This window comes from Salvelinus alpinus, chromosome 2 (genome assembly GCF_045679555.1).
Source record: "Salvelinus alpinus chromosome 2, SLU_Salpinus.1, whole genome shotgun sequence".
Classification (NCBI taxonomy): domain Eukaryota; kingdom Metazoa; phylum Chordata; class Actinopteri; order Salmoniformes; family Salmonidae; genus Salvelinus; species Salvelinus alpinus.
This window is the reverse complement of record NC_092087.1, coordinates 9204275-9216896: the sequence shown is the minus strand read 5'-3', so window position 1 is coordinate 9216896 and position 12622 is coordinate 9204275.

Here is a 12622-nt window from a genome sequence, read left to right as displayed (position 1 = left end):
GGCCAGTCTGAGGCCACGTGACCAGGCCAGTCTGAGGCCACGTGACCAGACCAGTCTGAGGCCACGTGACCAGGCCAGTGGCCAGCTCTGTTCACCGTTGTCTTGGTCTCATTGCCACATTTCCAAGTCTTGTGTTATTGTGTTGGAACAAACATGAGAAAGCTGGAAATCGAGGTCCATCTCTAGGAGGAAAAGAACTACAGTTAGCTGTATAAGCGTTTCTAAGCGCCAGCCGGTGGATTGTGACTTATTGAGCATTGTATTTTAAGTTTACGAATCATACTGCATATTTTTGAATTCTACAAGTATTCATTTACATAATATTGTGACTTATCTTCTCAGGAAAACAGTGGCCATGGGAGAGATGATTCCTACCTGATCTACAGTACATATCATATACAGTGTGTTTCGGAAAGTATTCAGACCCCTTGACCTTTTCCACATTATTCTGAAATAGATCAAATCGGGTTTTTACCCTCAGCAATCTACACACAATACCCCATAATGACAAAGCAAAACATTTTTTTTTTTTGCAAATTAAAAAAATGTAATCAAATTAGAAATATTAAATTTATATAAATATTTAGGCCATTTACGCAGTACTTTGTTGAAGCACCTTTGGCAGCGATTACAGCCTCGAGTCTTCTTGGGTATGACACTACAAGCTTCGGCACACCTGTATTTGGGGAGTTTCTCCCATTCTTCTATGCAGATCCTCTCATGCTCTATCAGGTTGGATGGGGAGCGTTGCTGCACAGCTATTTCCAGGTCTCTCTCCAGAGATCTGAGGAGAGACTGAGTGGTAGTAGGAGCTGTCAGACTTACTGTAGAGAGATCTGAGGAGAGACTGAGTGGTAGTAGGTGCTGTCAGACTTACTGTAGCGAGATCTGAGGAGAGACGATGTGTTGTGTGTCCTCAATTCATCCACGGCCAAAACAAGAGAGACCCAGGGATTGACTACCCTCTGGGCAAAAACTGATTGACTCAACGTTGTTTCAGCGTAATTTGTCAACGTATTGTAACGTGGAATCTACGTGGAAAATAAATGAACTGTTGTTTTGAGGGTTGTTATGTTGTTTTTAGCCACAGGATTATGTCATCATGGAAACCAAATGTAAACATAGACAAACCTTGTATGAAATATGTTGAATTCTTACCCTTAAAACAATGTAAGATATTCAACGCTGTATCCATTATCAGGGAAAAAGGAGGGGTTACAGGTACATTATCCATTTGAAATATGTTGATAAAACCCGTAGGTTTTAGGTTGCCACTCAGAAGAAGAAGAAAAAAACGGTAAGAAATACAGAGTTAAATAATAAATAATATATTCAGTATAAACAGGAAAACAAAACAAGAAGAAGTGTGCCTCCACCGCAACCTCCCATCCCATTCCCCCAACCCCACCCAGCCAACATGTCTCCACCCCCAACCCCACCCAGCCAACATGTCTCCACCCCCAACCCCACCCAGCCAACATGTCTCTACCCCCAACCCCACCCAGCCAACATGTCTCCACCCCCAACCCCACCCAGCCAACATGTCTCCACCCCCAACCCCACCCACCCAACATGTCTCCACCCCCAACCCCACCCAGCCAACATGTCTCTACCCCCAACCCCACCCAGCCAACATGTCTCCACCCCCAACCCCACCCAGCCAACATGTCTCCACCCCCAACCCCACCCAGCCAACATTTCTCCACCCTCAACCCCACCCAGCCAACATGTCTCCACCCCCAACCCCACCCAGCCAACATGTCTCCACCCCCAACCCCACCCAGCCAACATGTCTCCACCCTCAACCCCACCCAGCCAACATGTCTCTACCCCCAACCCCACCCAGCCAACATGTCTCCACCCACAACCCCACCCAGCCAACATGTCTCCACCCCAACCCCACCCAGCCAACATGTCTCCACCCTCAACCCCACCCAGCCAACATGTCTCCACCCTCAACCCCATCCAGCCAACATGTCTCCACCCCCAACCCCACCCAGCCAACATGTCTCCACCACCAACTCCACCCACCCAACATGCATCCTGTTTGCAACAATGCACTAAAGTAATACTGCAAAAAATGTGGCAAAGCGATTAACTTTTTGCCCTCAATATAAAGCGTTATGTTTGTGGCAAATACAATACAACACATTACTGAGTACCACTTTCCATATTTTCAAGCATAGTGGTGACTGCATCATGTTATGGGTATGCTTGTAATCATTGAGGACTGTGGAGTATTTCAGGATAAAAAATATTGAATGGCGCTAAGCACAGGCAAAATCCTAGAGTACACTATGATTGTCTGCTTTCCACTAGACTAGAGGATGAATTCATCTTTCAGCAGGACAGTAACCTAAAAATACAAGGCCAAATCTACAGTGGAGTTGCTTACCAAGAAGACATTGAATGTTTCTGAGTGGCCGAGATACAGTTTTCACTTAAATCTTCTTGAAAATCAAAGCTTCCATGATTCTTAAATGGAAGAAGTTTGGAACCACCAAGACTCTTCCTAGAGCGGGCCGCCTGGCCAAGCTGAGCAATCGGGGGAGAAGGGCCTTGGTCAGGGAGTTGACCAAGAACCCAATGGTCACTCTGACAGAGCTCCAGAGTTCCTGGAGATCTGTCAAGTCTCTGAATGTCCATGAGTGGCCCTGCCAGAGCCAGGACTTGAATCTCTGGAGAGACCTGAAAATAGCTGTGCAGCGACGCTCCCCATCCAACCTGACAGAGCTTGAGAGGATCTGCAGAGAAGAATGGGAGGAACTCCCCAAATACAGGTGTGCCAAGCTTGTAGCGTCATACCGAAGAAGACTGAAGGCTGTAATCACGGCCAAAGGTGCTTCAACACTGAGTAAGTACTGAGTAAATGTCTGAACATTTATGTAAATGTAATATTTCATTTTCATTTGCAATAAATGTGCAAAAAAATATAAAAACCTGTTTTTGCTTTGTCATTATGGGGCATTGTGTGTAGATTAATGAGGGGGGGACAATTTAATCATTTTTAGAATACGGCTGTAACGTCACAAAATGTGGAAAAAGTCAAGGGGTCTGAATACTTTCCGAATGCACTGTATATTATAGAGCTCAGTCCTTTCGGGAGTTTAGATCATTTATTTATAAATCCCATCATTGGATTGTGCTGTACTTGGGTTTCCCAGCATAGCTGACCTAAGTTGTAAATATAGAACAAAAGATTTGCCTGGTAATGTATATGTGTCTTTCAAATCTTGGAATGTTCGCAAACCATTACTGTCCATGATATCGATAAGGGTACGTATTCCACATTTGGACTATTAAGGGGATGCAAAAGGCCGCCCTCCGGATCGCAAGGAATTATTGTGAAATATTGGATTATGGACATGCCATTTTGATTCCCAGTTACATTGTTTTTCAATTTTGCGCCAAGTAAAAATTGTGTGCGCAATAATAGGACCAATTTTACATTGTGTATCAGTGAAGACGACTTCTTCCAGGGCAATAGGAGACACCATGTTTATCTCTATACTCAGCCAGAGGGCAGAAGAATCATGTCTAAATCAATTTAACATGGGACAAAATGCTACTGTCTGGAAATTCAATTTCAAATTTGTTACGGATACTCCTTCTACATCTTTCCCTCTTTGCAAGTTTGTTAATTTTATCCGGGCTCACTTACAATGCCATATACATTTTGAAACCACACAATGGATTTTAGTCCAATAGCCAGAAAGGGGAGACAAGGGAAGCTGTCACGGCTCTTGTCGGAATGCATGGACCAAAACGCAGCGTGGTAAGTGTTCATGATGTTTTATTAATCAAAAAACACACTAACAAAATAACAAAGAGAAAAAAAATGAAAAAACAGTTCTGTCAGTTGCAGACACTAAACAGAAATAACTACCCACAAAACCCAAACAAAAATGGACAACTTATATATGATCCCCAATCAGAGACAACGATAGACAGCTGCCTCTGATTTGGAACCACACCAACATAGAAATAAAGAAACTAGAATGCCCACCCTAGTCACACCCTGGCCTAACCAAAATAGAGAATAAAAACCTCTATGGCCAGAGCGACAGAAGCATTGAAGTCCATGAATTCAGCCGTGGCAATATATTCATTTTGACAATAGATATTTTGACAGTTGAAGCAACTGTGGTTTTAGTCCATCTACTCAGGTCGAATTGAATCGATTTAGAGTGTTCTGTTAAAGTTTCTGTCAATGGTTTTATCTAAGGAAGGAAATATAGCTATTGCCAAATATTTAAAATGTGAAAGAAAAGTAGAGATGGAGTCCTCCTTCGGGGTCTTAAGCGGCAGTAGGGCAGATTTGGTTAGATTTATTTTTATCACTTGAGATATACACTGGGTGTACAAAACATTAAGAACACCTGCTCGTTCCATGACATAGACTGACCAGTGCAACTCAATATTAGGAAGGTGTTCTTAATGTTTTGTACACTCAGTGTGGAGATGATCTTGTCTGTGATCTTCAGAGCTTTTGGAAGGGATTCAAATACATTGTCTAGATAAACTAAGATATCGTCGGCGTACAAATCACATTATTGTGGAAGCACCTCCTCTACGAGTATGAAGTAGGCTGTTTGAGAAGGTTTGAATCCCAAGCAACCTGACCTACACATAGTTTGACCAATAGACCAATATAGATACTGTAGTAGGTCACAGCTGTGTGCTGGAAGACCTTGGTAGAGCATGGGTGGAGTAGGCATTGTGGTGCTGGGGAACCTTGGTAGAGCATGTGTGCAGTAGGCATTATGGTGCTCATGAGAATTTCCTTTCTTTTTGGGCTTCAGACCAATGCCTATTATCACTTAAAACATTGTTTTTTTTTGTTTAATAATTATATAGTCCCATATGTTCCACACCTGACCAAAGATATGACCATTCTAGTCTATCAAAAGCTTTTTCTGCGTCAAGAGATTAAACTGGGTTTCTGATGAAACATGTAAGATATGTAATAGACAATGGAGGTTATCTGAGAAGAATCGTTTTTTAACCCGATTTGGTCCAGATGTAACCGTTTGGATAAGTACCTTTCGAGGCGGGACGACAGAATTTTTGAAAATAGTTTAATATTAAAGATAGAGGGCGATAGTAAGAGTACTGGGTGGCGTCCTTACCTTTAAAAAAATAAATAAAAGCTAAATTAGTGGTGTGTTTACATCCCTTCTAAATGAACCTTTGTGAACGGCTGTGTTCATCATTTACACTAACAGTGGACCTAATTGGTTCCAGAAAGTTAAATAGACCTCAGGAGGAATACCGTCCCAACCTGGTGATTTGCCTTTATTCATGTTATCCAATGGCCTTTTGAGTTCATAGAGAGAGATGTTGGCTCCCAGCAAGCCGGCTTCCTCATTTGAGAGCACTTATATCTTTTTTTAAAAATGACTCAATTTGCGTGGATTTACAATCAGAGGTGTACAATTTTTTTTAGAAACTGGAAAATCTTTGTTTGATTAATTTTGGTTCTTATAGTAATTCACCCGATTCAGAATCAATAGTTGCTATATCCACTAATTGATCATTACTGTGAACCTTGTTAGTCATCTTCTTTACATGTGATTTATTTAGCCCAGATGCAAATACAGTTGCATTGTTTTTAATAAAACCTTCAATGGCTTCCTTTAAAATCCAAGGATCATCGAATTAATTTTTGTTAATCATTATGAATGAATTCGATTCAGTTTCAAATTGTTGACAGAAAGTAGGACGTTTTTAGTACGGAACATTAAAGCGCCATCTTGTGGCTCTTTCAGGAGATTCTGACATTTCTATCTGGCAATGATAAGCATGATGATCAGTGCTAATCCTGTTTTTATGAGGATATTTTCACACTATGTGGTCAAAATAACACTCTGAAATTGTGAAAATGCCCTTTTTGTGTATGAGCTATTTGAAAAAAAATCATGGAATTTCATCCTGTTCAGGTGAGATATAACTTTTGGCCCACATAATGACTTAACAATGGGATCTGATTTTAATTGACCAATGACTTTTGATCTGGGTAAAGGGGTGGGCACTAGACCATCCTATCAGCCAATCAGTGCTGTGTATGTAAATATCTTCACATTTGATATCTTTCAAGGATTTTATGTAATCTGTCACAAGACATCTTGTGGCTCTTTTGGGTACTTCAGATGATCACAGGTGTCAATAATTATCTCTGGCCCTCTCACTGTTTGGCCTTATCACATTTAAAATATTTGAAATAATTAAATGTAATTATTTTAAAATAAAAAATGTAATGACAAAGAAAATATGTATTTTCGACGCTCGCAAAATAAGTATTTTCACCTTTCATTTAGCACCTAAAATGCACCTGATGTCAACGTCTGGAAAATACGTCTAAATTACGTATTTTCTATGTAATTTTGCATGTCTGGTGTTATATTCACACTACTTTAATTGAATCGTACATTTCTTTATTTTGTTCCATTTGGGAGATGTGTCTTGTAGATATGTACCAGTATCTTCATGTAATCTAGAATATTAAAAGACCTCAGTGAAATGATCCAATCCCCATGTTATTACCTACCAGGAGTTGGGTCTGGCCACCTCACCACCCACAACTCTCTCTCCTCAGCTCCATCTTCTAGGTATCTGGTCTGGGGCTCCTCTGCAAGCATTAGACACACACAACAGACAAGAGGTAAGGCCTTTAGGACATCACTAATGTGAGTGAGTGAATGAGTGATGGACTATACAGTTCCCTTTGAATGTCCTACCCTCTTGAGAATTTGATCACTTGAAATAATTGACCATTTCTGACTATTTCTGACCTGGATGAAAAAAAAATCTTCACCAATACCTCTGTTTGTCTCAGAGTAAATAACATACAGAAAACAGCATAGAACAGAATTCACGGAGCTCTGTGAGAACCATCAGTAAGGGTATCTTGTCTGTAGAGTGACGGGGCATTCTGTGACAGGGGGCAGGGAGATAGTTCTCTCATTTATACTGTAGGAGTATGGGCATAGGCATTCTCTGTCCACAATGGTACCCTACTTCCTGGAGTGCACATCTTATGCGCCCTGGTCAATAATATTGCACCACATGGGGAAACGGGTGTAATTCGGGACACACCCAGTACTGTGTTCTGTGCACACCATAATTACAACAGCTATGGTATACTGTCTGTACAGTTACAACAGCTATGGTATACTGTCTGTACAGTTACAACAGCTATGGTATACTGTCTGTACAGTTACAACAGCTATGGTATTCTGTCTGTACAGTTACAACAGCTATGGTATTCTGTCTGTACAGTTACAACAGCTATGGTATTCTGTCTGTACAGTTACAACAGCTATGGTATTCTGTCTGTACAGTTACAACAGCTATGGTATTCTGTCTGTACAGTTACAACAGCTATGGTATACTGTCTGTACAGTTACAACAGCTATGGTATTCTGTCTGTACAGTTACAACAGCTATGGTATTCTGTCTGTACGGTTACAACAGCTATGGTATTCTGTCTGTACAGTTACAACAGCTATGGTATTCTGTCTGTACAGTTACAACAGCTATGGTATACTGTCTGTACAGTCAGATCAGTTATGGTATTCTGTCTGTACAGTTACAACAGCTATGGTATTCTGTCTGTACAGTTACAACAGCTATGGTATTCTGTCTGTACAGTTACAACAGTTATGGTATTCTGTCTGTACAGTTACAACAGCTATGGTATACTGTCTGTACAGTTACTACAGCTATGGTATTCTGTCTGTACAGTTACAACAGCTATGGTATACTGTCTGTACAGTTACAACAGCTATGGTATACTGTCTGTACAGTTACAACAGCTATGGTATACTGTCTGTACAGTTACAACAGCTATGGTATACTGTCTGTACAGTTACAACAGCTATGGTATTCTGTCTGTACAGTTACAACAGCTATGGTATTCTGTCTGTACAGTAACAACAGCTATGGTATTCTGTCTGTACAGTTACAACAGCTATGGTATTCTGTCTGTACAGTTACAACAGCTATGGTATACTGTCTGTACAGTTACAACAGCTATGGAATACTGTCTGTACAGTTACAACAGCTATGGTATACTGTCTGTACAGTTACAACAGCTATGGTATTCTGTCTGTACAGTTACAACAGCTATGGTATACTGTCTGTACAGTTACAACAGCTATGGTATACTGTCTGTACGGTTACAACAGCTATGGTATTCTGTCTGTACAGTTACAACAGCTATGGTATTCTGTCTGTACGGTTACAACAGCTATGGAATACTGTCTGTACAGTTACAACAGCTATGGTATTCTGTCTGTACGGTTACAACAGCTATGGTATTCTGTCTGTACAGTTACAACAGCTATGGTATTCTGTCTGTACGGTTACAACAGCTATGGTATACTGTCTGTACAGTTACAACAGCTATGGTATACTGTTTGTACGGTTACAACAGCTATGGTATTCTGTCTGTACAGTTACAACAGCTATGGTATTCTGTCTGTACGGTTACAACAGCTATGGTATACTGTCTGTACAGTTACAACAGCTATGGTATACTGTCTGTACAGTTACAACAGCTATGGTATTCTGTCTGTACGGTTACAACAGCTATGGTATACTGTCTGTACAGTTACAACAGCTATGGTATTCTGTCTGTACAGTTACAACAGCTATGGTATTCTGTCTGTACAGTTACAACAGCTATGGTATACTGTCTGTACAGTTAAAACAGCTATGGTATTCTGTCTGTACAGTTACAACAGCTATGGTATACTGTCTGTACAGTTACAACAGCTATGGTATACTGTCTGTACAGTTACAACAGCTATGGTATTCTGTCTGTACAGTTACAACAGCTATGGTATACTGTCTGTACAGTTACAACAGCTATGGTATACTGTCTGTACAGTTACAACAGCTATGGTATACTGTCTGTACAGTTACAACAGCTATGGTATTCTGTCTGTACAGTTACAACAGCTATGGTATTCTGTCTGTACAGTTACAACAGCTATGGTATACTGTCTGTACGGTTACAACAGCTATGGTATTCTGTTTGTACAGTTACAACAGCTATGGTATTCTGTCTGTACAGTTACAACAGCTATGGTATACTGTCTGTACAGTTACAACAGCTATGGTATTCTGTCTGTACAGTTACAACAGCTATGGTATACTGTCTGTACAGTTACAACAGCTATGGTATACTGTCTGTACAGTTACAACAGCTATGGTATACTGTCTGTACAGTTACAACAGCTATGGTATACTGTCTGTACAGTTACAACAGCTATGGTATACTGTCTGTACAGTTACAACAGCTATGGTATTCTGTCTGTACAGTTACAACAGCTATGGTATTCTGTCTGTACAGTTACAACAGCTATGGTATTCTGTCTGTACAGTAACAACAGCTATGGTATTCTGTCTGTACAGTTACAACAGCTATGGTATTCTGTCTGTACAGTTACAACAGCTATGGTATTCTGTCTGTAAAGTTACAACAGCTATGGTATTCTGTCTGTACAGTTACAACAGTTATGGTATTCTGTCTGTACAGTTACAACAGCTATGGTATTCTGTCTGTACAGTTACAACAGCTATGGTATTCTGTCTGTACAGTTACAACAGCTATGGTATTCTGTCTGTACAGTTACAACAGCTATGGTATTCTGTCTGTACAGTTACAACAGCTATGGTATTCTGTCTGTACAGTTACAACAGTTATGGTATTCTGTCTGTACAGTTACAACAGCTATGGTATTCTGTCTGTACAGTTACAACAGCTATGGTATTCTGTCTGTACAGTTACAACAGCTATGGTATTCTGTCTGTACAGTTACAACAGCTATGGTATACTGTCTGTGTAGTTACAACAGCTATGGTATTCTGTCTGTACAGTTACAACAGCTATGGTATACTGTCTGTACAGTTACAACAGCTATGGTATTCTGTCTGTACAGTTACAACAGCTATGGTATTATGTCTGTACAGTTACAACAGCTATGGTATACTGTCTGTACAGTTACAACAGCTATGGTATTCTGTCTGTACAGTTACAACAGCTATGGTATACTGTCTGTACAGTTACAACAGCTATGGTATTCTGTCTGTACAGTTACAACAGCTATGGTATACTGTCTGTACAGTTACAACAGCTATGGTATACTGTCTGTACAGTTACAACAGCTATGGTATTCTGTCTGTACAGTTACAACAGCTATGGTATTCTGTCTGTACAGTTACAACAGCTATGGTATTCTGTCTGTACAGTTACAACAGCTATGGTATTCTGTCTGTACAGTTACAACAGCTATGGTATACTGTCTGTACAGTTACAACAGCTATGGTATTCTGTCTGTACAGTTACAACAGCTATGGTATACTGTCTGTACAGTTACAACAGCTATGGTATTCTGTCTGTACAGTTACAACAGCTATGGTATACTGTCTGTACAGTTACAACAGCTATGGTATTCTGTCTGTACAGTTACAACAGCTATGGTATTCTGTCTGTACAGTTACAACAGCTATGGTATACTGTCTGTACAGTTAAAACAGCTATGGTATTCTGTCTGTACAGTTACAACAGCTATGGTATTCTGTCTGTACAGTTACTACAGCTATGGTATTCTGTCTGTACAGTTACAACAGCTATGGTATTCTGTCTGTACGGTTACAACAGTTATGGTATTCTGTCTGTACGGTTACAACAGCTATTGTATACTGTCTGTACAGTTACAACAGCTATGGTATTCTGTCTGTACAGTTACAACAGCTATGGTATACTGTCTGTACAGTTACAACAGCTATGGTATTCTGTCTGTACAGTTACAACAGCTATGGTATTCTGTCTGTACGGTTACAACAGCTATGGTATACTGTCTGTACGGTTACAACAGCTATGGTATACTGTCTGTACAGTTACAACAGCTATGGTATTCTGTCTGTACAGTTACAACAGCTATGGTATTCTGTCTGTACAGTTACAACAGCTATGGTATACTGTCTGTACAGTTACAACAGCTATGGTATACTGTCTGTACAGTTACAACAGCTATGGTATACTGTCTGTACAGTTACAACAGCTATGGTATTCTGTCTGTACAGTTACAACAGCTATGGTATACTGTCTGTACAGTTACAACAGTTATGGTATTCTGTCTGTACAGTTACAACAGCTATGGTATACTGTCTGTACAGTTACAACAGTTATGGTATTCTGTCTGTACGGTTACAACAGCTATGGTATACTGTCTGTACGGTTACAACAGCTATGGTATACTGTCTGTACAGTTACAACAGCTATGGTATTCTGTCTGTACAGTTACAACAGCTATGGTATTCTGTCTGTACAGTTACAACAGCTATGGTATACTGTCTGTACAGTTACAACAGCTATGGTATACTGTCTGTACGGTTACAACAGCTATAGTATACTGTCTGTACAGTCACAACAGCTATGGTATACTGTCTGTACGGTTACAACAGCTATGGTATACTGTCTGTACAGTTACAACAGCTATGGTATTCTGTCTGTACAGTTACAACAGCTATGGTATACTGTCTGTACGGTTACAACAGCTATGGTATACTGTCTGTACAGTTACAACAGCTATGGTATTCTGTCTGTACAGTTACAACAGCTATGGTATTCTGTCTGTACAGTTACAACAGCTATGGTATTCTGTCTGTACAGTTACAACAGCTATGGTATACTGTCTGTACAGTTACAACAGCTATGGTATTCTGTCTGTACAGTTACAACAGCTATGGTATTCTGTCTGTACAGTTACAACAGCTATGGTATTCTGTCTGTACAGTTACAACAGCTATGGTATACTGTCTGTACAGTTACAACAGCTATGGTATTCTGTCTGTACAGTTACAACAGCTATGGTATACTGTCTGTACAGTTACAACAGCTATGGTATTCTGTCTGTACAGTTACAACAGCTATGGTATTCTGTCTGTACAGTTACAACAGCTATGGTATTCTGTCTGTACAGTTACAACAGCTATGGTATACTGTCTGTACAGTTACAACAGCTATGGTATTCTGTCTGTACAGTTACAACAGCTATGGTATTCTGTCTGTACAGTTACAACAGTTATGGTATTCTGTCTGTACAGTTACAACAGCTATGGTATTCTGTCTGTACAGTTACAACAGCTATGGTATTCTGTCTGTACAGTTACAACAGCTATGGTATTCTGTCTGTACAGTTACAACAGCTATGGTATTCTGTCTGTACAGTTACAACAGCTATGGTATTCTGTCTGTACAGTTACAACAGCTATGGTATTCTGTCTGTACAGTAACAACAGCTATGGTATTCTGTCTGTACAGTTACAACAGCTATGGTATTCTGTCTGTACAGTTACAACAGCTATGGTATTCTGTCTGTACAGTAACAACAGCTATGGTATTCTGTCTGTACAGTTACAACAGCTATGGTATTCTGTCTGTACAGTAACAACAGCTATGGTATTCTGTCTGTACAGTAACAACAGCTATGGTATTCTGTCTGTACAGTTACAACAGCTATGGTATTCTGTCTGTACAGTAACAACAGCTATGGTATTCTGTCTGTACAGTTACAACAGCTATGGTATTCTGTCTGTACAGTTACAACAGCTA